Source organism: Schistocerca piceifrons, chromosome 3, assembly GCF_021461385.2.
Source record: "Schistocerca piceifrons isolate TAMUIC-IGC-003096 chromosome 3, iqSchPice1.1, whole genome shotgun sequence".
NCBI lineage: Eukaryota > Metazoa > Arthropoda > Insecta > Orthoptera > Acrididae > Schistocerca > Schistocerca piceifrons.
Window position 1 is genome coordinate 130,575,282 of NC_060140.1, and position 27,238 is coordinate 130,602,519.

Here is a 27,238-nt window from a genome sequence, read left to right on the forward strand (position 1 = left end):
CGAGCACTTAAATTTTTCTGTGCAAGCCCTGATTTCTCTTATTTTATCGTGATGATCGATGCTCCCTATATAGGCGAGTGCCAACAGAATGTTTTCACAATCGGAGAAGAAAACTCGTGATTGAAATTTCGTGAGAAGATCCCGTCGGAACGAAAACCGCCTTTGTTTTAATGATTGCCAATCCAATTCATGTATCGTGCCTGTGACACTATCTCCCCTATTTCGCGATAATACAGAACGAGCTGCTCTTCTTTGTACTTTTTCGATGTCATCCGTCAGTCCCACCTGATGCGGATCCCACTCCACACAGCGATACTCCAAAATAGGGCGGACAAGCGTGATGTAAGCAGTCTCTTTAGTAGACCTGTTGCACCTTGTAAGTGTTTTGCCAATGAATCGCAGTCTTTGGTTTCTTCTACCCACAATATTATCTATGTGATCGTTCCGATTTAGGTTATTTGTAATTGTAATCCCTAAGTAATTAGTTGAATTTGCACCCTTCAGATTTGCGTGACTTATCGCGTAACCGAAGTTTCGCTGATTTATTTTAGTACTCATGTGAATAACTTCACACTTTTCCTTATTCAGAGTCAATTGCCACTTTTCGCACCATTCAGATATCTTATCTAAATCATTTTGCAAGTCGTTTTGATCTACATGTCATCAACCATGCCCCTACGAGCTGCACTCGTACAAAGGTCGTAGAAGCACGTCACACATCCGTTATGTGTATTCCCCGCACAGGTCAGACGCTGTACGTGAAAGTGGCTTGCCCGGTATCGGCAGATAAATACGATATTGCAGTATCTGTGCTATCCTCATTATGATGCAAAGTTCCTTTGGAAATGCGGCGACTACAGCTGTTATTAAACGCATGGTTGACGACTTATGGAAGATTGAGTTTGTCCATGAGTCGTGCATGGATGCCAAATGGTAAAGCGACCCTCGTGACAAACAAGAAATCCGGGTTCGAGTCCCGGTCAGGCACAGGTTTTCATGGTCGTCATTCCATTCTACGGCTGACAGTTTTCCTCATTTGCCATTACGAATTCATTTGATATATTTCATAATGGCTGTAGTCGCCGCAGTGCCTCTTCCCTTGGACATGGTGCTTGTCTGAAGGAACTTTGCATCATAATCAGAATAACGCAATCCCGCACAACGTAGTAGTACCATTCCTAATAGATGTTTCTATGTACTCAGTTAGCGCTGAATTCAATACCCATTAATAGACAGTGAGTGACAGCGCTCTGTAAGCTAGACACAAGCTACTTATGCTAGAGCGCTCACTGTTAACATCACAACTCTGCCAACAGGCATTATTATCAGATAATATTCAAGAATTAGGTGGTAATCCTCCTATTCTAACCGACAGTACGTGTAGCTTAATCTAAGTTTTCAGTTTATGGTAGGTATTTAACACTTTTATAATCAAACAGGCGCTAGCATGATCAAAACTAACGTTTAGCACAAGCATGCGGAGGTACCCCTCGTAATAATCAAAGCTCTAGCCTAATTTACCACTGAAAGACTTAGAACCATTCTCGCTCTATGACTTTGCTGTGAGAACTCAGGATATCCACAAAAGACAGCGAACAATCTTGGCAACGACTACACATCCCTTGTCAATTAGACGCGACGCAAGAGAACAACTCAAAATACGCGCCCATGCGTACGACCGGCGTACAAAAGATTCACCTGAAAGACAGAACACGGACTCCTTCCTTTTAACCAACCAACACACCACGACAAAAGCAGACGGCCATAAATCAAACAGATACACAGCAGTGTGTCTCGCGCAAAGTTAATACCAAACGCCACGAAAATACTCAAATACAGGCAGCACAAGGCGGCAACGTTACTAAATCCACACACGTTGCTCGAACAAAGAGACAAACAGCAAGATTAAATCAATTTAATAAAATATAGCCAGCCATTCTGATCCTCTCTTGGACACGGCGCCCGCCAAGCACAAGTACGTGCGGTACCAAGCCATGTTAAATCTGAGGGGAGAATTCAACAACACTTCCATAGCCAGGATCATATAGCATAATATCCAGCACATGTTTAACTCACTACGAGAATAGTTCGTCACTACTACAGGAAACAGATACAGGATTTCAGTAGGATTACAGATGTTGGTGTTGTTGTAGTCTTCAGTCCTGAGACTGGTTTGATGCAGCTCTCCATGCTACTCTATCCTGTGCAAGCTTCTTCATCTTCCAGTACCTACTGCAACCTACATCCTTCTGAATCTGTTTAGTGTATTCATCTCTTGGTCTCCCTCTACGATTTTTAATATCCACTCTGCCTTCCAATATTAAATTGGTGATCCGATGATGCCTCAGAACATGTCCTACCAACCGATCCCTTCTTCTAATCAAGTTGTGCCACAAACTTCTCTTCTCCCCAATCCTATTCAATACCTCCTCATTAGCTATATGATCTACCCATATAATCTTCAGCATTATTCTGTAGCACCACATTTTGAAAGCTTCTGTTCTATTCTTGTCCAAACTAGTTATCGTCCATGTTTCACTTCCATACATGGCTACGCTCCATACAAATACTTTCAGAAACGACTTCCTGACAAATCTATACTCGATGTTAACAAATTTCTCTTCTTCAGAAACGCTTTCCTTGCCATTGCCAGTCTACATTTTATATCATCAGCATCACCCGACTTCATACGACTACATTCCATTATCCTCGTTTTGCTTTTGTTGATGTTCATCTTACACCCTCCTTTCATGACACTATCCATTCCGTTCAACTGCTCTTCCAAGTCTTTTGCTGTCTCTGACAGAATTACAATGTCATCGGTGAACCTCAAAGTTTTTATTTCTTCTCCATGGATTTTAATACCTACTCCGAATTTTTCTTTTGTTTCCTTCACTGCTTGCTCAATATACAGATTGAATAACAATGGGGAGACGCTACAATCCTGTCTCACTCCCTTCCCAACCACTGCTTCCCTTTCATGTCCCTCGACTCGTATAACTGCCATCTGGTTTCTGTACAAATTGTAAATAGCCTTTCGCTCCCTGTATTTTACCCCTGCCACCTTCAGAATTTGAAAGAGAGTATTCCAGTCAACATTGTCAAAAGCTTTCTCTAAATCTACAAATGCTAGAAACGTAGGTTTCCCTTTCCTTAATCTAGCTTCTCAGATAAGTCGTTGGGTCAGTATTGCCTCACGTGTTCCAATATTTCTACGGAATCCAAACTGATCTTCCCCGAGGTCGGCTTCTACCAGTTTTTCCATTCGTCTGTAGAGAATTCGCGTTAGTATTTTGCAACCGTGACTTATTAAACTGATTGTTCGGTGATTTTCACATCTGTCAGCACCTGCTTTCTTTGGGATTGGAATTATTATATTCTTCTTGAAGTCTGAGGGTATTTCGCCTGTCTCATACATCTTGCTCACCAGATGGTAGAGTTTTGTCAGGACTGGCTCTCCCAAGGCCGTCAGTAGTTATAATGGAATGTTGTCTACTCCCGGGGCCTTGTTTCGACTCAGATCTTTCATTGCTCTGTCAAACTCTTCACGCAGTATCGTATCTCCCATTTCATCTTCATCTACATCCCGTTCTATTTCCATAATATTGTCCTCAAGTACATCGCCCTTGTATAGACTCTCTATATACTCCCTCCACCTTTCTGCTTTTCCTTCTTTGCTTGGAACTGGGTTTCCATCTGAGCTCTTGATATTCATACAGGTTGTTCTCTTTTCTCCAAAAGTCTCTTTAATTTTCCTGTAGGCAGTATCTATCTTACCTCTAGTGAGATATGCCTCAACATCCTTACATTTGTCCTCTAGCCATCCCTGCTTAGCCATTTTGCACTTCCTGTCGACCTCATTTTTCAGGCGTTTGTATTCCTTTTTGCCTGCTTCATTTACTGCATTTTTATATTTTCTCCTTTCATCAATTAAATTCAATATTTCTTCTGTTACCAAAGAATTTCTATTAGCCCTCGTCTTTTTACCTACTTGATCCTCTGCTGCCTTCACTACTTCATCCCTCAAAGCTACCCATTCTTCTTCTACTGTATTTCTTTCCCCCATTCCTGTCAATTGTTCCCTTATGCTCTCCCTGAAACTCTGTACAACCTCTGGTTTAGTCAGTTTATCCAGGTCCCATCTCCTTAAATTCCCACCTTCTTCAGTTTTAATCTACAGCTCATATCCAATAGATTATGATCAGAGTCCACATCTGCGCCTGGAAATGTCTTACAATTTAAAACCTGGTTCCGAAGTCTCTGTCTTACAATTATGTAATCTATCTGAAACCTGTCAGTATCTCCAGGCTTCTTTCGTGTATACAACCTTCTTTTATGATTCTTGAACCAAGTGTTAGCTATGCTTAAGTTGTGCTCTGTGCAAAATTCTATCAGGCGACTTCCTCTTTCATTTCTCTCCCCCAATCCATATTCACCTACTACGTTCCCTTCTCTCCCTTTTCCTGCTACCGAATTCCAGTCACCCATGACTATTAAATTATCGTCTCCCTTCACAATCTGAATAATTTCTTTTATTTCATCATACATTTCTTCAATTTCTTCGTCATCTGCAGAGCTAGTTGGCATATAAACTTTTACTACTGTAGTAGGTGTGAGCTTCGTGTCTATCTTGCCCACAATAATGCATTCACTATGCTGTTTGTAGTAATTTACCCGCACTCCTATTTTTTTATTCATTATTAAACCGACTCCTGCATTACCCCTATTTGATTTTGTATTTATGACCCTGTATTCGCCTGACCAAAAGTCTTGGTCCTCCTGCCAGCGAACTTCACTAATTCCTATTATATCTAACTTTAACATATCCATTTCCCTTTATAAACTTTCTAACCTACCTGCTCGATTAAGGGATTTGACATTCCACGCTCCGATCCGTAGAGCGCCAGTTTTCTTTCTCCTGATAACGACGCCCTCTTGAGTAGTCCCCGCCCGGAGATCCGAATGGGGGACTATTTTACCTCCGGAATATTTTACCTAAGAGGACGTCATCATCATTTAACCATACAGTAAAGCTGCATGCCCTCGGGAAAAATTACGGCTGTAGTTTCCCCTTGCTTTCAGCCGTTCGCAGTACCAGCACAGCAAGGCCATTTTGGTTAGTGCTACAAGGCCAGTTCAGTCAGTCATCCAGACTGTTGCCCCTGCAACTACTGAAAAGGCTGCTGCCCCTCTTCAGGAACCACACGTTTGTCTGGCCTCTCAACGGATATCCCCTCCATTGTGGTTGCACCTACGGTACGGCTATCTGTATCGCTGAGGCACGCAAGCCTCCCCATCAACGGCAAGGTCCATGGTTCTTGGGGGAAGACGATTACAGATATCGTATACTAATATACAGTTGACAGTATCAAGCACCGTCAAATAAGCTGTCGAAAGCTAAACCGCCAGACGTTTGCAGGTACATTGAACGTAAATCTCTCCTTAGGAACCGCATGCCACTCTGTAAATCTCGCACACCGTCTCCCCCGGACGTCGTGCCTAAACCCAACCGGAAAACACACGCTCACTGGTGAGCATCATACCGACAAACATTAATGTCTAATCCTACAAGCGGTTCGCATACGAAACAAACGCACTATGTCCCTAATCGCTAAACACACATCACTACCGGAACAAGATAGAGTCGAAATCCATTTCCGAACGCGTGATGCCTGATAGACTAGGAACACAATCACACACAAGACTGACTGCGAAAATATACATGCGTCATACCTGTGAAAAAAACTGACCTTACTACTGGTGGTAAAGGGTAACTACCTAACCTATGGTCTGGCATTTTGCCAGTTACTGAACAAACTATCGAAAAACTGAGGAAACTCCTCCGAGCACTTCCGATACCTGCGAAAACACTAAACTGACTGCACTCGGCTGCCAAGGACTGTGTGACAGAACCTGTCGCAACAATCTCTAGATAGCTGCACGCATCACCAATACAACACGAAAGACCATACTACACAAGCGCAGGAGGCGGCACAAATTGCCGGTTATTTCTGCACAGCACGCTGTCACGAAAGAGAAGCCCCAGTCTCCATCCACTGCGCGCCTCAGACCGCGGAAACAGCCGCCACACGGCGTGACTCTGACAGAACAGCTGTACGCGGCGGGTCACAGTATTTCAAAATCGTCGGAGGGCTGGACCACATGGCACATTTAAGATATTAAACGTCGCACCGTACATTTTGGAGAATTTTTCATCCCATTAATCTTCCACTTTTTTTTATGTGAGGTCCGCCAGTTATGCAAAACACCTTTTTTCTCAGTACCCACACATGTTTCGGCACCACTGTGCCATCATCAGTGGGTTTTCGTTTTTATTTATTCTGCAACGTGAACATTTTTGTTAAATGACTATAAAATTCTGTGCATTTTTAGTTCAAACAACAGATCGTTTCTTTTTGTAAATACCTTTACAGTTGGTGAGCATGAATTTTCTGGATCACTTTTGTGTTAACTATTACAGGTAGCTTGTCATCTGCAACCAAACGATGCTGATGAGAAAGTTTTTTGCTGGGAGTTAACCTGTCTTCTAGAATGTAATTTAGTTTTTCGCGATATTTTCGCGCCTATTTTCGTATTTGCTTTGGTTTTCGTGTGGCAAGCACTTCAGTTCTCCGCATCATGCTGAATCTTGTGATGCATACGTGACTATAACAAGTATTTTCTACAAATAGCGTAGTAAAACGCTTTTCACTACACCAGAACACAGTGTGATTGTGGTTTGTTGTGTGTCCCAGCCCAGTCAGTGTTCATTTGTTCAGCAGAGTTCGACGCCAAATTTGAATTTTGTTTGCATTTTAACTTTGTGTGTGTGTGTGTGTGTGTGTGTGTGTGTGTGTGTGTGTCTTCTGTGTGCTTCTTAGCTGTGTGTGTTCTCTTTTATATGTTATTCCTATTTGTGTATAAATGGTGCGTCTTTGCAGATTTTAAAATCTACACTGTGTTCTGGTGTAGTGAAAACCCACTGATGATGGCACAGTGGTGCCGAAACATGTTTGGGTACTGAGAAAAACGGTGTTCTGCATAAATGACGGACCTCACATCCGAAAAATTTTGACTGCAAACACGGCCAGTACAAGGAGCTGCAAATCAAAAGATGGATAAATCTTCACTCTGCTTGACGATATACAGTTTTTGTATCAATAAACAACTACCTCGGCACACTCTTGGAAAGTATCTAAACTGAAGAAAAAACTCTTACAGCACATGGGAAAGCCATTCTGTTGCCTAAACGCGATACAAATGTTCAGAAAAATATTATCACCTAGAATAAATCAAAAACCACTTCACTCATCTGTTTCGTCGCATCTCCGGTACTATGATGTACTTTAAAACAATACGAACAACAGACAGTTGGAGTTAGTCATGGATTCTTGCTTAAGGTATGCGTGTAACATTCAGTTCCATGACAGGAGCTCTCTATGATAGCCTGCCCTGTCCACGACACTTCATCTCAGCACAGTCTCTGTAACCTATATCCACTATAACTTGCTTACTGTACTCAAATTTTGGTTTCTCTCTATAATTTTAACCCCTTGCTGCCTTGCCTCCATTCCCATATAGACAATTCCTCTATCCCTCAGGATTTGTCCTATCAACTAATGTTTTCTTTAAGTTCCTGCCTCGAATAATTTTTCTCCGAAATCTGTTTCAGTATCTCGACATTAGTTATGCGATCTGCCCATCGCATTTTAAGCGCTCTTTTATAGAAACATATTTCAAAAGCTGTTCTCTTTTTGTCTACACTGATTATCGGCCACGTTACAGTCCAGATTAATACAACACCCGACACAAAACTGTAGCACCCAGAGGATATAGTTGGATGTAGAGTAAAACTCCTTACTCCTGCACCCGATCGGCGGGTATGTAAATGATTAGAGTTGCGATTCTCTGTGACAGATAGAAAGGCCCCCTTAGTTCATTAGTGTAGTTGGTGTTTAGTTTCACTACCATGGTTCGTATGGAAAATAAGTGGTGTGAACACCGTCAGATGCTGAGTGGTCGCAGTAAAGGACACGGTGACGCCACGTACTCATGTGCGCCAATGTTATTAGCGCCTGGCAGAGTTTGTAAAGGTCCTCATTGTGGGTCTCCGTTCGGTCAGCTGGTCGAATAGTGCAGTATACTGATTTTTTGTGGTATTCTGATATGGGAGTGGTCTGAGGTTGGGCTGGATGGTAACATGAGGGCAAGCAGTGGCCTATTCGTCATCAAGATTAGATTGTTTTCATGAGATATCCTTATGTGGCTTCTTGCAACAGTTACAGAAACATAGGTTCACTTTTCTACAGCACTGAGTGGTCATAGCCGCTACGAAGATACGTTTAGTTTGCTTGCAACATCACTGTATCCTCAGTTTCAATGGATGTGATCGGACTGCAGACGTTGTTTTCACCCGTTCCGTGTTTTCAGCACTTTTTTACTGTCGTTTCCTCGAATATCAAATACGTATCATCACTCCACAAGTGAAATACATCCGATATGTGTAGAATCTTTTCGAAAAAAAATGGCTCTGAACACTATGGGACTTAACTTCTGAGGTCATCAGTCCCCTAGAACTTAGAACTACTTAAACCTAACTAACCTAACGACATCACACACATCCATGCCCGAGGCAGGATTCGTACCTGCGACCGTAGCGGTCGCGCGGTTCTAGACTGTAGCGCCTAGGACCGCTCGGCCACTCCGGCCGGCAGAATCTTTTCGGTACCCAGACATAACATTAGTCTTTCTTCATCTGATTCTACAATTAAGTCGTACCACGTTTAAACCTTATCTCTCTCTTTTCCCTGTATCAGATAAGTTACAGATTTTGTTCCTTCTATACTCGCGGCGCCAAATTTCTGTTAGTATATCGTTGATTTCATTTGACAGGAGGTTCATGTCACGGGAAAACTATTTAGTACAATGTTTAAAAGACTGGCGTTACTATATTGCCACATATCCATTAGCATAACTCTTATTATTGCTTATTTTTCGTAGTATCTGTGGTATTATGTGCAACCTGCGTTTGTGCAGCAGTATCAACTCTCTATGGATGTGTGGTCAGATTTTAGAGGATGCTTGATGGACTTACGCGGGATACCCATAATGTTTTCATTATAGTATGTCTACCCCTGTCGGAACTACTGCTCAAATAATGAAATGTTCGATACCATCTAAATTTTAGGTAGACTCGAGTTGAATTTCTTAAATAAATTTTATAGTTTTTATCTGTGAATGTTCTATCTATCAAATGAAATTTTTCCATAAATATGTTTCTCTACTTATATTTTGATACTTTATCAGATATCGATACTACAGCACGAAAATTAAGTCACGATTTTAAAAATTTAAGATCTGAGAGTAAGTCTACGTTAGATACGATAATTTGTATACTTGAGTGTTATCTGTAAACAAGATATCTGCCACCGTCTAAAATTTTATTAATCTTACTATCCATATTGAAATTGATTTTATAAAATAACAGGAACTTTCTACTTTTCATATTTTCAAAATCTGTAACTTTTGTCCTCCACCATTAGGCCTATAAAGCTTCCCTTACGTAATTATTTTCAGAACACAACATATAAATTAAGACTGATAAACAGTTCTAATAACGCAAGTTAAATTAATGCTCATTTGAATTACTTCCTGTTGTAGAAAAAAATGGCTCTGAGCTCTATGGGACTTCTGTGGTCATCAGTCCCCTAGAACTTAGAACTACTTAAACCTAACTAACCTAAGGACATCACACACACCCATGCCCGAGGCAGGATTCGAACCTGCGACCGTAGCAGTCCCGCGGTTCCGGACTGCGCGCCTCGAACCACTTTTTTTTTTATCTCATTTTGTTCGTATTTGTTCGTTGAATCTGATCGGGGCGGACGTCGTAAGACACCCTTTTAAGTTCGTTGTTGATCTGTTAACTCAGTTTTTTTTGTTACAGAGGGCAGCTAACCCTCTGACCGAACACGCTGAGCTACCGTGTCGGCTGAGAACCACTAGACCACTGTGGCCGGCCTGTTCTAGAAAGTACTGGAAGCTGGGTTTGTAACATATAAATTGTGCCAAGCGAGTCACATAGCGCCAGGACTGAACTAGACTTCACCATAGTGGGATTACTATTTTTGGAGTCTGGTTCACGTTGCACTGAGCTTTTGATCGGACAGTTTGTCGATGAAAATCTTTGTACTCCATGAACAAAATAAGTGTATGCAGTATTTGTGAAAACATGGATGCTCAAACGAGAAGATAAAAATAAACGGCTGCAGTAAATTGAAGTTGTTAATTCTTCAGATACAGTTAATAAAAAAAAAACGCAAAGGACCCCCTTTTGCCGGCCGCAGTGGCCGTGCGGTTAAAGGCGCTGCAGTCTGGAACCGCAAGACCGCTACGGTAGCAGGTTCGAATCCTGCCTCGGGCATGGATGTTTGTGATGTCCTTAGGTTAGTTAGGTTTAACTAGTTCTAAGTTCTAGGGGACTGATGACCTCAGCAGTTGAGTCCCATAGTGCTCAGAGCCATTTGAACCATTTTTGACCCCCTTTTGTAGACCATTACGCAGCAGGAGAAGAGAGTCAGACACTGAAGCCACGCTGAAAGTATAATCGCACCCCAATTATTATTTAATATACTGAAGCCTACACTTCACCCAGGAAACAATTGCTACAGCATGAAACAACATCACGCACCCATGTTATTATGAATAATAATTGTGGAACGTTAAAGGGGGTGTTCATTACAATTGTCACATCGAAGTCATAGGCCTACATGATTAACTTACTGTTTCTTGGTAGGCTCACATCTGCGGGCTTGGTACACGCTGAAATTACCGTGCCATAATATCGTATCACTCCGCCAGAGCAGCCATTACAAATTGACCCAGCGCATTACTAAAGAGGAGATGAGCTGCACCATTTTGCAATAGATCTACTTTCGACGTGATACGGTACTACGGCATGGAAATTCCATGATGTGTACCACGGCTGGAGACGTGTAACTACAACAACAACAACAACAACAACAACAATAACAATAACAATAATAATAATAATAACGTAACATTTTTCTTTCGAGGAGATAATTAAAACTTTATGACTACAATTACTAGTATAAGAATATGAAACTAACTCCGTTCGTACAGGCCTCGGAAGGCAAAAAGATCCCGAACGACCATCTTATCACCTTCAGGTGTTGGTCATCACTGATGCAAATATGGAGGGGCATGTGGTCAGACTCGGCTGTCCCGGCCGTTGTCAAGTTTCGTGCCCAGAGCCACTACTTATCAAGTAGCTCCTCAATTAGCCTCAACAGGCCTGCCAACAGCACTCGCCAGACCCAAACCATCACCCATCCAAGTGCTAGCTAAGCCCGATAGAGCTTAACTTCGGTGATCTGAAGGAAACCGTTAGCACTATGGCAAAGGTCGTTGGCAAAGTAAAATAATGGAGTAAATAAATAATCACGCTTTCTTTACCGTTTCACTGCTGTAAAATATCTTTTATTGTTTTGGAAATACATATTCCCGTGTTGAGCGTTACCACGTTCTGTGTCACTTCAGACACACTGTTTGTGATACATGAACTCATGTTCAGTTCCTGACACAAGAGCGGCACTGACTTAGAGGAGACGAGTGCCCTGAGGCGAGGCAGGAAGGAGCGAAGGAAGGCAGAGTGGCTGCGAGCTGTTGACACGGGAAGCAGCCGCAGGCGCCATTTTGCCCTCTCCCGCATCCCCACCCCCAGCCTAGCCGCCGGTAATGGGAGTAATTGCTGTGGGACACGCGACACACCGCCCGCTTAATTAAGGACGAGGCGGGCCTTCCGTCGCATCTCATGGCCACCACCAGACCAGCAATTTATACACACCCTACATGTTTCTCCAATATTAATCTCAGTGTGAGCTACTTTTGACCTCAGTAAACATTCCTTGCTCTGTCCTTTTCTCTGTCACCATCTTAATTTTGACCTTTGAAGCTGTTACAGCGGTACAATTGTACATCCAAATGAGCAAGTGAAACATGATGATAGAAACATTCTCTGAAATAATTTTATCAACACTGTTGGCAACAACCATTGTTTGCCATTCAGTAACATCTTTTCCTTTTACAAGCCGTGTCACTTTGAATCAAACACTTGAGCTATAGATATCTGCTTCTGCCATCATCATCAGGAGTTAAAATCACTAACTCCTGATGACGACGGCAGAGACAAATGTCCAAAGCTCAGATGTTTTGCTCGAAGTGACGCGGCTTGTAAACCGAAAAGGTTTTACTGAAGCATGCTGCCACGAAAGTCCCCAATTCGTCACTACGTCCATGCTAGGAACATTCAGACAAAAATGTGTTTAAACCTCCCCAGCAAAGAAAAATTACTAGAACTCATCGCACTAAAAAAAAGCTATTGGCAGCTAAGAACTGCACCTTTTTTTATGAAACACAGTCTGAAAGCCAGTTTGAAATAGACTCATCAAAAAAAGTTTTGGATCACCTCGTTTCCGCGAGTTCCGGAACCTGTACAGAAAATTAGAACAGAGATCAACATAATCATTATTCCGCCATTTTTATTGGTTCAAATGGCTCTGAGCACTATGTGACTTAACATCTCAGGTCATCAGTTCCCTAGACTTTGAACTACTTAAACCTAACTAACCTAAGGACATCACACACCTCCATGCCTGAGGCAGGATTCGAACCAGCGACTGTAGCAGCAGCACAGTTCCGGACTCAATCGCCTAGAACCGTTGGACTACAACGGCCGGCTGCTCATGAAAACCACACATACCATGTTCTACCACCACATAGCGAGACCTTCAGACGTTCCTCTAATACCCAGTAGCACGTCCTCTTGCATTGATGCATTTCTGTATTCGTCGCTTCGTACTATCCAATGGCACTGCTGGCCCAGATTATCCAACTCCTCAACGGCGATCCGGCGTAAATCCCTCAGAGTGGCTGGTGGGTGACATCGTCCATAAACAGCCCTATCCCAGGCATATTTGATAGGGTTCGTCCGGAGAACTCGCTGGCCACTCAAGTCGGGAGATGTCGTTATCCTGAATGAAGTCATTCACAAGACGTGCACGATGGAGGCGCGAATTGTCGGCCATGAAGACGAATGCATCGGCCTTGTGATGCCAGTATGGTTGCACTAACGATCGTAGGAGGGCATTCACGTATCGTACAGCCGTTACGGCGCCTTCCATGACCACCAGCAGCGCACGTCGGCCCCACATAATGCTTCTCCAAAAGAGCAGTGAACCTCTACCTCGCTTCACTCGCTATACAGTGTATCTAAGGCGTTTATCCTGACAGGGTTACCTCCAAACACGTCTCCGATGATTGTCTGGTTGAAGACATATGCGACACTCATTGGTTAAAAGAACGTGATGCCAATCCTGAGCGGTCCATTCGGCATGTTGTTGGGCCCATCCGTACCACGTTGCATGGTGTCGTGGTTGTAAAGATGGACCTAGCCGTAGATGTCGGGAGTGAAGTTGCGCATCATGCAGCCTATTGCGCACAGTTTGAGTCGTGACACGACGTCCTGTGGTTGCACGAAAAACATTATTTAACATGGTGGCGTTGCTGTCAGGGTTTAGTGACATCCCTGGTCGAAGGGACTCTGTCTGTGATACAATATCCAAGTCAACGTCTATCTTCAGGAGTTATGGGATCCGGAGTGATGCGAAACTTTTTTTGATGTGTGTATATTGCCAGAAAAAACTTGTGCATGGATTGACGGGAATGGCTTCAGGAACAGAACCACTACAACTAGATATGGGTACCCATGCATTGTATGGTACAGATCCCGCTGTGGATTTAGCTAACAATCACGTACGTCACATCGTTACAGGCTATCTAGGGTCCACCACTCTTCTGAAATTACAGTGAATTTCTGAAATTCTTGTTACCAAGATTCTGTCATCAGAAAGCAAACCAGTGGAAAAAGTCTATCTAGTCACCAGCAAGCACATTCAGTAGTGAACAGAGATAAAAAGTTCCGATGGACAACTGGGACACTCATATCTCCACCACAGCATACGAAACCACAAATGTGGCTTGCTGGAACCTAGTTCGTCCACAGCTAAAGGACTCTACCACAAAAATGGACTACCTGTAAGTAACTCGTCCAAATCTGTTGTGACGTCATGAGTATAAAATATAATCCTCAGAGATAGGGCGTCAGTGTGTAGCCCTGATTCGTAAATCTGAACTGACCTTAACTCACTTCTTGCATTTTCGCGTATGTCGAGGTTCGTGCACCTTAGAGGATCCAGCAGAAGCTATCATCAATGCACTTGAGATTGCCAGTTTTCGATGTGCATTTATTTAGTTTGTTGTCTTTACACTTTGTCTGTAGCTAATATGTGTATACGACTTGTAACACTGTCGCTAATTTTGTGCGTTAGCCTTGCCGTTCACTGTCGCCGTATTCGTTCGAGTAAGAGGTTGTCTGTATGGTCGTATGACTATGACCGACCACTGAAGCTCGCCCACTGCAGCCAAGCAACATACGACACACGCGCAACCGCCAGTCAATTGTGACGCAACTGAACTGCTTGGCGCTTAGTTTCAATTGTTTCTTTCTATAAATTTGTTGTATACTATACGGAAAACCTACCTTATCATATACCATTTCTTCTTTACAAGAAGCAAAAAGAAAAGAAAAGAAATTAAATAAGTTCATAACTGAAAAAGAAATTTCAAAGAAAACAAATAATAAATCTCACCCTGTCTAGAAGTAACAGCATATTAAATTGTTTAGCCATGCAATTACTGTTGAGAGTGTTTGGTTTTGCGTCAGACGGTGACGTTGAAGATTCGCAATATTCATGGAACGCCTGCTGCACGCCTTCGGGAGATAATGCTGACAATCAACACTGTTGTCTTAAGATGACTAAGACGAGAAAGCATTAAGCACCTTATGCTGTTGTTAATTGCAGCTATCTGGCAACCTATTCTTTCAAAATTTTGTGATATCCATTTAGAAAATTAAACTTTACAGTTGGGACAATAGTGGAGGTAACTTGCCAAGCAATCTGGACTAATTTGTACGCTTTACACATACCTTCACCCAGAGAAGAGATGTCAAGCCAACAGCAGGTTTTAGGAACGATGGGCCGGCCGGAGTGGCCGCGCGGTTAAAGGCGCTACAGTCTGGAACGGCGCGACCGCTACGGTCGCAGGTTCGAATCCTGCCTCGGGCATGGATGTGTGTGATGTCCTTAGGTTAGTTAGGTTTAAGTAGTTCTAAGTTCTAGGGGACTTATGACCACAGCAGTTGAGTCCCATAGTGCTCAGAGCCATTTGAACCATTTTAGGAACAATGGCGGTTTTCGAATTCTGTGGGGTTCACAGATAACAAGCATTTGAGAATAAAGAATGCACGTCATTCGGGTTGCATATTCAGAAATTATAAGCAGTTTTTTTAATTTATTGTCTTGTATGCTGTAGCTGCTCCAGGCTACAAGTTTCTAGCTAAACACGTGAGGCTCACGGCAAAAGGAGCGTCAGTGGTGTTTCCTCACATTCGAGTCTTCCTAAGAAACTTGAAGAAGGATGGATTGGTGCTGGGCATCGCTGTGCTCTTCGAGGAACAAAAATTATGATATCTTACTTTCTCAGGAGCAATGAAGCCTATCTGCTTCAAGAGACCATTGCCAATGTCAGAATTCTGACCAATGCAAACAGCTTTCGAGAAACATCTTTCTAATATATAAATTGGAGAGCCTGTGATAATGTTGACATAATAGTCAAATGTATATACTTATTATGCAGCGTCGTAATTGACACGGAGGGGCAAGAACCAGCAGCTATGTTCACTTGCTACCTAACGCAGTCGACAAAAAGGTACGCTTCTGTCGACAAAATCTTTGGTGACAGAGCAGCACAATCCATCCGAGGCAAAATTAGGACGTTCATTTGCGCAGGGGAAGTGTACAAATGAAATTGATCTATATACGGTAGGCGTAAGGTTGAAGGTATTCTTCTCAGTTTTGTTTTTAAATAAAGTTAAAAGATTTTTTTAAAAAAGTCTCGTTGTGTCACACTGTACGTCAAGTGTACCTATACTAGCTCCTTGTAAAAATTTGTTACGTATTCAATAAATCTGAGATCACAACACTACGTTTTTGCTACTCTATGATTCACTTTTCCTCTTACCTTTCATCACTTACGCTCTGCAATTTTGAACTACAGTTCCCCGATAAGAAGCGGTGGTGAAATCTTGTGTCATGCATGTCCCACACACATTGACCGATTGTCATTCACAAGACATGGAAACTTCTTCAAGTCCATAGTCGGTAAGCAAGCAAAAGGCACAAAATAGCAACAGGCGGTCCCTTGCTCCGACAACGTCCTATTACGTCCGACCAATCCTATTTCACTGAGATCCGTCCACCAGCAGACCGTGTACGGCCGTGTGTGTCCGACCTGGTTGTGTGCACTGGACGCGAGACAGTGGCGCTGCATGTCTTGGAATTTCTTGGTTGTCTGCGGCCACATACGGCCTTCCAACTGGTCCGACGAATGCGGTTTCAGTGGACGCCCAGCTCCAGTGAGAGAAAAGCAGCTCCGTTACAGCAACATGACAGGTGAGCGGGGGTGCAGCGGCCTGGTATGGGCTTTCGTAAATCAGCCTGTTTTCCTACCACAGGGCGGCCAGACCGAGTCGCTCTATCTTGGCGAAGTCGCAGAAAGTTAGTGCAGCTACGAAAAGACCTGAGGCGTTTCCACACCACTGGGCCACGAAAGCGCGTGACTGGAAGCGATGTATCGGGGCAAGAAACGTGCCATTATCCACTATAAATACCTTGTCTCAGTTGGGCTGTGTGATAGTAACCTCCTCGACACCAGGACCACGCTAGTCTCCACCACATTATGGGCCAGTGAGCAGTCGATGTCGGTCTTGGCAGCCACCTTCACCCGACCAGGTTACGCGGCTAAGTCCTCACGAGTTGACTCCTAGCAGCACAACGTATGAACCTTCTTCAGGCTCCACAACAGCAGCCGAGCTTCTGCCTTGGAGGGCGGCTGTTCACGACCAGGGTGCTACCACCACCAACCACCCTCATCGGAGAGAGCTTTTCTTCCGGTAGAAGTGGACCCCTACGAGAGTACGGACAGACGTTCGCGTCAATGGCATTTCTCACTCAAGGCCTCCCAGTTCTTACTGGGGCAGCTCTGTGGACATACAGTGACTGCAAAGCAGCATATGGACGTCACAGGTCAAGCACGGCACCACGGTCTGCTGCAGCTGAAACCTGGAGGGGGGTGAGTCTGTGGCAACGCAGTACTTCAGTCATTGTAGCATAACTCTGAATGAAACTGTTTAATATTGCAGTCGAGTTTTCCTATCCATCACTGGTCAGCACCACCATCTCAACACCCCACCACTCCAACATCTCTACGCTGTAGCGGCTCCGCTCACCCCAGGTCGCTGTAGATTGACGGTAGAAGTATCAGTAGACGTCGTCTGGCAGCTGGTGCCAACACAGTGAAGCTCCACGCTGTAAGGCTTTGTAATGACAGCACGCAGTCACAAGACTATCGATTGTTATGGTTGTCTGCCCTCGTTTGTGTGTAGAGTGTGCGTGGTAGATTCACAGAAATATGAGGGCTATGCTTATACAGCCAGAGGGACCGGCTCATATTCCTCAGTTCCGCGGTAATACGATGGAGCATTATTTAAGACCTCTCTGACGCAATCAATGTAATTTACTAGGGCATTCTGTGCCGTGTACGGAATCAATACCGGTTAAATTGTGTTTATTGTTGTAGGTACGGGCATTGTCTAGTCAATGCGCAGAGCCAATATGGATGATGATAACACTAGACGTAAATATTGTGTTGTGAAGTACAACCAGTTGTAAGTATATTCTGTGTTACTTCTTATATATTGGAGATAGAGGTTTCGCAATGGGATTCGCAGGATGTCACTGGTCGGGAGGCAGTTCAAACATTGGTTAATGAAGTAGCGCAAATGGGAGCAGGCAATACCGACTTCCGTAACAAGCTTGCCGCTAGAGATGAACGGTTAGAATCATCCTAGCAACGTAGTCCTCCACTACCGCCAGTCTAATCACGCCTGTCTATGGAAACTAGACGGATGATGTAATGTTTTCTTTGGCTGACCTGCAGTTAACAGAGATATTTGGGAGATGGTCGCAGGATCAGTTAACGCAGGCGATGATAGGGGAAGCAAAGAGAGATACTACGAGGCGCGCAAATAATTTATGAACTGAAACAAGGCCTGATACAAAGGTAGAAAACAAACAGCGCAAATTGTTTTTCCAAAATTTGAGTGGTCTGTCGCAAGAACCCAATGAGTCAATAGAGAATTTTGCAGACACGGTACATAAGGTGTTGTGCTGACATACGAATTGGGAGGGGGTGACTTGGAAAATAAAGTCATTCTCTAGGAAGCTGAAAAGAGGTCACTGGAAGCGTATTTGAGGAGCTTGCCGCCTGATACGCCGAGAAGAGCGAGAACAGAACTATTGAGTTTTTTAGACACTGATGTAGCAACAGGAATGTGGGATAACTGAGGAGTATTTTCCGCCAACGGCAGGTGTTACATATGTGTGAAGATGTACACTTGCAGAGGCGATGTCGCCAATCTCAGTGTAGTAGATGTGGAGCAGTAACGCGATTGTATGAATAGTAAGGAGAAATTAGGCACGAATAAACAGGTGTTGAACGATATAGGAAACCGCGGAGCCACCGCGCAGGTTTTCCAGTAAATATGGAAGCACAAAGTACGAATTCAGAGGCAGACTGCGGTATCGTGAGAGTGGTTAATGGTACAAAGCACAAGTACTTTATTGGACATATGAGCGCATGCGTCGTTAGCAAGTACGGACCTTTTGGGTCAGAGGCCATTGATTCTCCATGCTATAATTTACGTAGAGCTGGAGATAGTGATGTGGAGTCTTTGGGTTCAGCAGTAGCAGATTTTTAGATAGGGGCGCAGCGTTATAAGCGATACTTACACGTTTTGCCTAGGGTAAGTGAACGTCACCACATGTCTAAGGGCTAGAATTCCTGATATTACCGCATGCCAAAACGTTAGGTGACGTATCGATGAACTTAGAGGGACAACGTACCAGTTAGAGGACGCTGTTGCAAGTGAAGTACTGTCGGAAGGTGCGTCAATTTTAAGAGGTGAACCAATCAAACTTCGACCAATGCCACTAAATATTAATTTATATGTTACTATGCTGCAAGGCACTGGAAAGTTGGCTTGTTAATACATTACATTTGGTAGAACCACTTACATAAGATCATGTATTGGCCTCATCACATTGCTTTGTATGGAGAAGCATTGTACGTGTACGTGAGTGATTGGGTGGGAAAGTGGTACCAATGAATTTGGGTAATGTTGGTGCCGATGGAGTAGAGCTGATCAAATGACTATTGGTAGTTAATTTGGAAGTACTGGATGAAGTGGTTAGGGAATCAGTCATTGCGCTCCAGAGTAACATACAAACCGCCGACAAAACTCCGTTGGCTACGAAAGGAGATCATCTTAAAGATACAGACAAATTAAAATGAAGAAATCATTGTCTGATTTTGAGGACTGAGGACTCCAGAGAAAGAAGTTCAAAGTGGTAACTGACGATGCAGCTCCTAAGAGGTTGTTGGTACTTGATTCATCAAGCAGAGTGACCAGATGGGGCGCTGAAACTGAGCGAGCTGAAGTATGAAATTGTACACAAGCCAAGTAAAAACACACAAAAGACGAATGAGAATGACTCAACCAGAAATGTATCAGTGATACAGACACTGGCTAACACCTTGCACAGTAGCAAGCAGTGCAGTGCGCTGATGGGGAACGTAAACTGTACATGTCAAAGCTGCAATTCACTGTGTGCGACTGTGTAAAACAACAACGTTTGGGCCATGGGTAGCAGTGCCAGTGGGACTAACAGAAGCTCTGAAGAAAGAGCATCATCGTATGTCGCAAGAATATGAGACTTGCAGGACAACAAACAGGAGAATAGTGGAACAACGCTGGTGGAATTCAAGGAAAGAAGATGTGGATCGATGCATGGAAATCAGTGTACAATGTGCGGAACGGGCAGATATGAGCTGTAAGTTCATATCTTTGCAAAGGTAACGAGAATTCGAGGAAATTTTCCAAATGATTCGGTTAGACATCCTTGCACCATTCAAAAGCTCCCCAGCAAGGGGGAATGATTGCAATCCCTAAAAAATTTTGACAGTAACGCAAGCATTGGTCAACAGCTGGGTGCAAATGTTTGGAGTGCCAGAATCGATGCTCAAGAGACGAATTTTATGTCGGATTTCTTAAAGCAGCTATGTAATTTGCTAAAGATTAGGAAGTTGATAACTACACTCCTGGAAATTGAAATAAGAACACCGTGAATTCATTGTCCCAGGAAAGGGAAACTTTATTGACACATTCCTGGGGTCAGATACATCACATGATCACACTGACAGAACCACAGGCACATAGACACAGGCAACAGAGCATGCACAATGTCGGCACTAGTACAGTGTATATCCACCTTTCGCAGCAATGCAGGCTGCTATTCTCCCATGGAGACGATCGTAGAGATGCTGGATGTAGTCCTGTGGAACGGCTTGCCATGCCATTTCCACCTGGCGCCTCAGTTGGACCAGCGTTCGTGCTGGACGTGCAGACCGCGTGAGACGACGCTTCATCCAGTCCCAAACATGCTCAATGGGGGACAGATCCGGAGATCTTGCTGGCCAGGGTAGTTGACTTACATCTTCTAGAGCACGTTGGGTGGCACGGGATACATGTGGACGTGCATTGTCCTGTTGGAACAGCAAGTTCCCTTTCCGGTCTAGGAATGGTAGAACGATGGGTTCGATGACGGTTTGGATGTACCGTGCACTATTCAGTGTCCCCTCGACGATCACCAGTGGTGTACGGCCAGTGTAGGAGATCGCTCCCCACACCATGATGCCGGGTGTTGGCCCTGTGTGCCTCGGTCGTATGCAGTCCTGATTGTGGCGCTCACCTGCACGGCGCCAAACACGCATACGACCATCATTGGCACCAAGGCAGAAGCGACTCTCATCGCTGAAGACGACACGTCTCCATTCGTCCCTCCATTCACGCCTGTCGCGACACCACTGGAGATGGGCTGCACGATGTTGGGGCGTGAGCGGAAGACGGCCTAACGGTCTGCGGGACCGTAGCCCAGCTTCATGGAGACGGTTGCGAATGGTCCTCGCCGATACCCCAGGAGCAACAGGGTCCCTAATTTGCTGGGAAGTGGCGGTGCGGTCCCCTACGGCACTGCGTAGGATCCTACGGTCTTGGCGTGCATCCGTGCGTCGCTGCGGTCCGGTCCCAGGTCGACGCGCACGTGCACCTTCCGCCGACCACTGGCGACAACATCGATATACTGTGGAGACCTCACGCCCCACGTGTTGAGCAATTCGGCGGTACGTCCACCCGGCCTCCCGCATGCCCACTATACGCCCTCGCTCAAAGTCCGTCAACTGCACATACGGTTCACGTCCACGCTGTCGCGGCATGCTACCAGTGTTAAAGACTGCGATGGAGCTCCGTATGCCACGGCAAACTGGCTGACACTGACGGCGGCGGTGCACAAATGCTGCGCAGCTAGCGCCATTCGACGGCCAACACCGCGGTTCCTGGTGTGTCCGCTGTGCCGTGCGTGTGATCATTGCTTGTACAGCCCTCTCGCAGTGTCCGGAGCAAGTATGGTGGGTCTGACACACCGGTGTCAATGTGTTCTTTTTTCCATTTCCAGGAGTGTAGTTCATTGCCCCCTCAGGCAGATTGTAGTTAACAGACGATACATCACATTACCTACAGTAAGTTGAGTTGTAAGGATTGCGACATGTGCCTATTGTTTGTCGTGGCAGCATACAATCCAAAGAAAGCTGTGGGCTTAATGAGTAGTTTGGAGGAGATTACACCATCGCCGTTTGAGAAGACAAGACCAACGTTTGTCAAGGATACATATCCGGTCAAGAATTTTGCTAAAATTTAAGGGAAATTTGGAAGTGTGTTCAGGGAACAAACACCAGAGCCCTGAAAAGCCAAGAGGAGTTAGGAAATCGTGCGGAAAGATTATCGTAGTATAAAGTCGGTCGGTGTGTAACGCTATCGAGTCCTTCCATCCCGAAAGGTAAGCACGAGAAGTTCGTAACTAGATATCAAGGGCCATGTTAGGCAATTGAAAAATGTTACTGGTTAATGTCAAAGTCCAGTTAGTGGCTCATACAAGGGCTGTTTATGCTCAGTTCGAAATGGTTCAATTGACTCTGAGCACTATGGGACTTAACATCTGAGGTCATCAGTCCCCCAGAACTTAGAAATTGGAGTACTTTTCACGAGACAGAAGGATGTTTTACTTACAAGCCATCGTTGGGCACTGAAGCTATCTCTTAATCCACCGGGAAGGCGTAACAGGGTGAGATAAGTAGAGAGTGTACTTGTATTAGCACGGCGAGAGATGGAAGGGTAAGACATGTCGAAAGAAATAAGAAGTTATTACGGTAAGTTACACCAGTTGTATGAGCAATTGCTATGGCAGATGCAACAGATAGCGGAGGTGGTAGCACGGCGTAAAATAAGTTGATCACACGCAGCGGGATGATCAGTTTTTGGGACTGCAGATGTCATTGAGATCCGACAGCTAAATGATACAGTAGAGAGAGTGAATAATTTGGCGAGGAGAAATAAAGCTACCACTACATATTTAATCAATCTTTAACAGGTGGTATTCAATAACACATACGCATTACACAGTTTACCAATGGAGGTAGGAGGTATCTCAGCTAGTAAAGATGGTGGTAAATATTGTACACTGGGACCTGGAAGTTACACAGGCCCAGGTGGATACCTCAGATGCGAGAAAGGAAGTAGCAAGACTGCTGCAATTCTTAGAGAAACAGCTGGTGAGATGCTCGGGTAGTGGTGACAGAGTTGCAGGAAGCAGCTTTACACACTGTTCACGGGCAGCTGAGTCCAGCATTGTTAATGTCGGGTCAGTTCTTCGAAGGCCTGCGGAAAGTGCAGATGGAGTTGCCGCCTGAATTAGATTTCGTTGAAAAACAGGACGAATCAAACCTACCACTCCATTGCCACACTATGACGTCTGAGATTAAAATAGATCTAGCACGATTGTTCGTATTAGTTCTATTCCCGTTTAACAGTGACCGAGACCAGGTTAGGTGTTTCACCATACACTGATACACGTTAAGAATGGGGACGTTGGGTAAGTTCTCCCAAGTTAAAACATATGATGTATTGCCGATCTCAGAGAATGGGGATTGTCATGCTGCGAAGTCATAAACCGAACTCCAGCACTGCCAAAGGGAGAGGGTTAGAATCTGCCCGGTCCATACGGTACATATGAGCACTAACACTTGTGAAATTCAGTTGTAGATAAGTAGAACAGGAGGTCAGGGTTTCCAGTGTGACATATTGGGTCCGCGTCCCCATTTTCAGCAAGTAGATCTGCACTGAGTTCGTTCTAGAATTGACACCAAAGTGATACTAGCAAACTGCTCTGACTAGGGCATGCTTGCGGGAGCTGAGCAGTTGGAACTGCAAGAAAGTGGACTTCCATATATAAAATACTGGATCCTAACCGAATCCTGACCTTCAACTGGTTAATAACTCTGCAAGAGACGAATTTCAGCAGATCAAATGCTTCTACATGTACGGCAATATCTAGAAGAGCAGTAGCATACGATCATGACCATGAATGTCTCAGCCACAGGCATCGTGTTGATTTTTACTATTTTCCGTAATATTTACCTACCTCAGGCACATACATGCTACCCTCTGGTACACCGGATACCAGTGTACTGGTTAACCATTCATACATGACATGGTACGAGGGTTACAAGAAACTGAATATAATAGTGAGAAAAATGTATTGTAACGTTATGTTTGTAATTCGGATGCCAGGGAGCCCTGACTGACGTTGGACAATCAAGCTTGCTTTAGTACGCGCCAACAGTGGCATTATTTCGACTTAGCCTTCCAGGTTGGCGCCACTTCCTGTACTTTACGTGACTTTTCTCTGCCTTTTAGCTTTAAGAGTGTTTATATGGCTGCGCACTGTGCACCATGGGGAATGGGCGAAGGCACGAGGACCAGAGGTGGTTGCTCGGGGGCAGGGCCGCGAATTGAGAACAGGTATCTTGACTTGCGACCGTCCGCACGCACGAAGTCACTGTGGGCTTGCGGAGCTGAGCAGTCTTAAGGTCATGGAACCTGCGACTTACGGGTTTGGTAGTAGCGTGTCTGTTCAGTGTACGTCAGACACATGGAGTTACATTGTGGCCCCATGTGTACATAATTTATCGCGGCAAGCAACATTCAATTCAGAACAGGTACTGCAATGTGATGGATACTACACCCGTCATTGCCTAACAACTATCTACGTGCAGAACGTCGATAGACTATGGAAATAATTGACAGTATTGAGTGGTTTATGTTTGCTGTATTATTTTACAGACTTTGCACGAATGTACGTTGTCAGTGGATAATTAATTCCCTGGATCTTTTATGTTATGATTTGCGCAGCTATTGTACTGAGCAGCTGCACCGGCAACAGCTTCCGTTAGTAAGAGAAGCCATGGTTGTTTTTTGTTCCTACTGTTGAGTCACTTCAAGTTAGTTTCTGAGGTGTTTCTTGTGTCTTGTATGTGCCTGTGGGCAGTGGTTCAAGTACCAAGGTGTATGTAACAACAGTATTAACATGGTAAATATCCAGGCTCCTGTAAAAGACAAGATTCGTTCTGAATTGGTTTTAAATTATATTTATCTTCTTGTTTTAATTGTATAAATAGTAATTATTTAATTCGTTTAAACGTATTATAGTTCCGAACTGGCAAGCACCTGTTGCTGTTTTATGACGCGTCATAACGAATACGGTACTAGTTTGAAATAAACAATGTCATATACTAGAATGAAATTTCCACTCTGCAGCGGAGTGTGCGCTGATATGAAACTTCCTGGCAGATTAAAACTGTGTCCGGACCGAGACTCGAACTCGGGACCTTTGCCTTTCGCGGGCAATTGCTCTACCATTTGAGCTACCCAAGCATGACTCACGCTCCGTCGTCACAGCTTTATCTCCGCTAGCACCTCGTCTCCTACCTTCCAAACTTTACAGAAGCTCTCCTGCGAAAATTACAGGACTTGCACTCCTGAAACAAGTGATATTGCGGAGACATGGCTTAGCCACAGCCTGGGGGATGTTTCCAGAATGAGATTTTCACTCTGCAGCGTAGTGTACGCTGATATGAAACTTTCTGGCAGATTAAAACTGTCTGCCGAACCGAGACTCGAACTCGGGACCCGTGCCTCGCGCAGGCAAGTGCTCTACCATCTGAGCTACCCAAGCACGACTCATGCCCCGTCCTCACAGCTTATACTTCCTCTTTTTATAGATTTTGATATATTTAATCAAGCAAGCATGTTATTCAGTTTAAATTAATTTCATGAATGTAACTTATTGTTCAGATCAAGTCAGTTTTATTGTTGTATGATGTATAAATGTTGATGGATAAATGTTGTACTGCTAAACCGAATTCCATCAGTCGAATCCACCCTTTCATTCTAATAGCTATGCTTTACGTACAAAGTCCCAGACGCCATAAGGGCGCGATGATTGGATATTGATGTAAATAGTTGTTAAATGTTTTTCAGTGACTAATGCTTCAATGGTAACTCAGAAGAGAACAGAGGTTTAATGTGGTAGCGTAAGGAAGGATTGATAAGCTGCCGTACGAAGAATTGTAGAATGAGCGTGGGACCTCTTTGTTTTGTAGCTCAAGCCACTTGATATTAAAACTATCTATTTGAAGTCTTTTGTTGCATACTGATGACGGTTTCGGACCCGGGGTCAGAGTCTTCCCAAAGAGGAGAGAAACGGAACGCCGTCGCTAATTTTGGGTGATACTCTATCGCAGCAGCTCCGTTGCAGCGGTATGCCAGGGGAACAGCAGGCATGCAGACGCTGGTGTATCGATTCATAAACGAGTCTGTTCACCTGTCTCAGGGCGGCCAGGCCGAACTGCGCGATCTTTTAGTTTTCGTCGATTGGTTTTGAACGGCCCATAATGGTTCCACCCCATTCACAGCAAAAAAAATTTGCGGTCGCGATATAATCCATTAAGGTTCAAAAATTGTTCAAATGGCTCTGAGCACTATGCGACTTAACTTCTGAGGTCATCAGTCGCCTAGAACTTAGAACAACTTAAACATAACTAACCTAGGGACATCACACACATCCATGCCCGAGGCAGGATTCGAACCTGCGACCGTAGCGGTCGCTCGGTTCCAGACTGTAGCGCCTAGAACCGCACGGCCACTCCGACCGGCAATCCATTAAGGTGTCAGATTACGTTCAATAGGGTTGCAGCCCCAAGATGTCCTTTGAGAAGGGTTGAATAGTCCGTGAGGGGAGAGGGGGGGGGGGGGGCTGGGGATGGAAGTGCGTCAGTAGTATCAAAGCTTTCTGTAGTACATCGTAATACAAAACCCCCAAGAGAAGGGGTTGTTTCATTGACATCCTTTACGCCTGGTCCTAAGGCCTTTTAGTGTCGATTCTTAGCGGACGTGTATCTGAAATGTTTTATTCGGCTATGCTTAAGAAAAGCGCATGATTTCAATTCTGAGCGCCGCAGTTCTGATCCTCTTTGCCGAGACATCAACAGAAGGACTGCGATGTGGGTCAGGTGGGTGTGACGATCTTCTCATCATATGACTCATCCATGGTGGCGTGAAGCAGAATAGTGAGAGAATTTGTTCGCAATGTGACATCATTAAAGCGCGTTACAGGTCACATGATCTTTCGAGCTCTGACCGTTTTGTCGCACATGCTGACACCTTGCTATTTGAAGAGACGCTGCGTCCAAGGATGACACTGCAGGGTTCCGTGTTTTTGCACCATTAAAAAGGAAGTTTGTAGTCTGAGCGAAATATCGAGTTCTGCGTCGCAACAGAGGAAAATGACGGCGTTTAACAAATGACCTTTACTTCTTCTGGGCATTGTAAGTTTCCCCACAGGTAAATGTTCTTCCATGCTGGTTTGAAAGTTATGAAACGAATTCTCATGGAACTTTCAAAGGGAAGAAAGTTAATATTCTATGACATTTTTGGTCAGAAATTTCCCTGAGTTGGAAAATCTACATCGTTTTTCATTCGTGTCTATTTTAAGCAAGAATGAGATCAATTCCAAAGAGGTAATAAGGA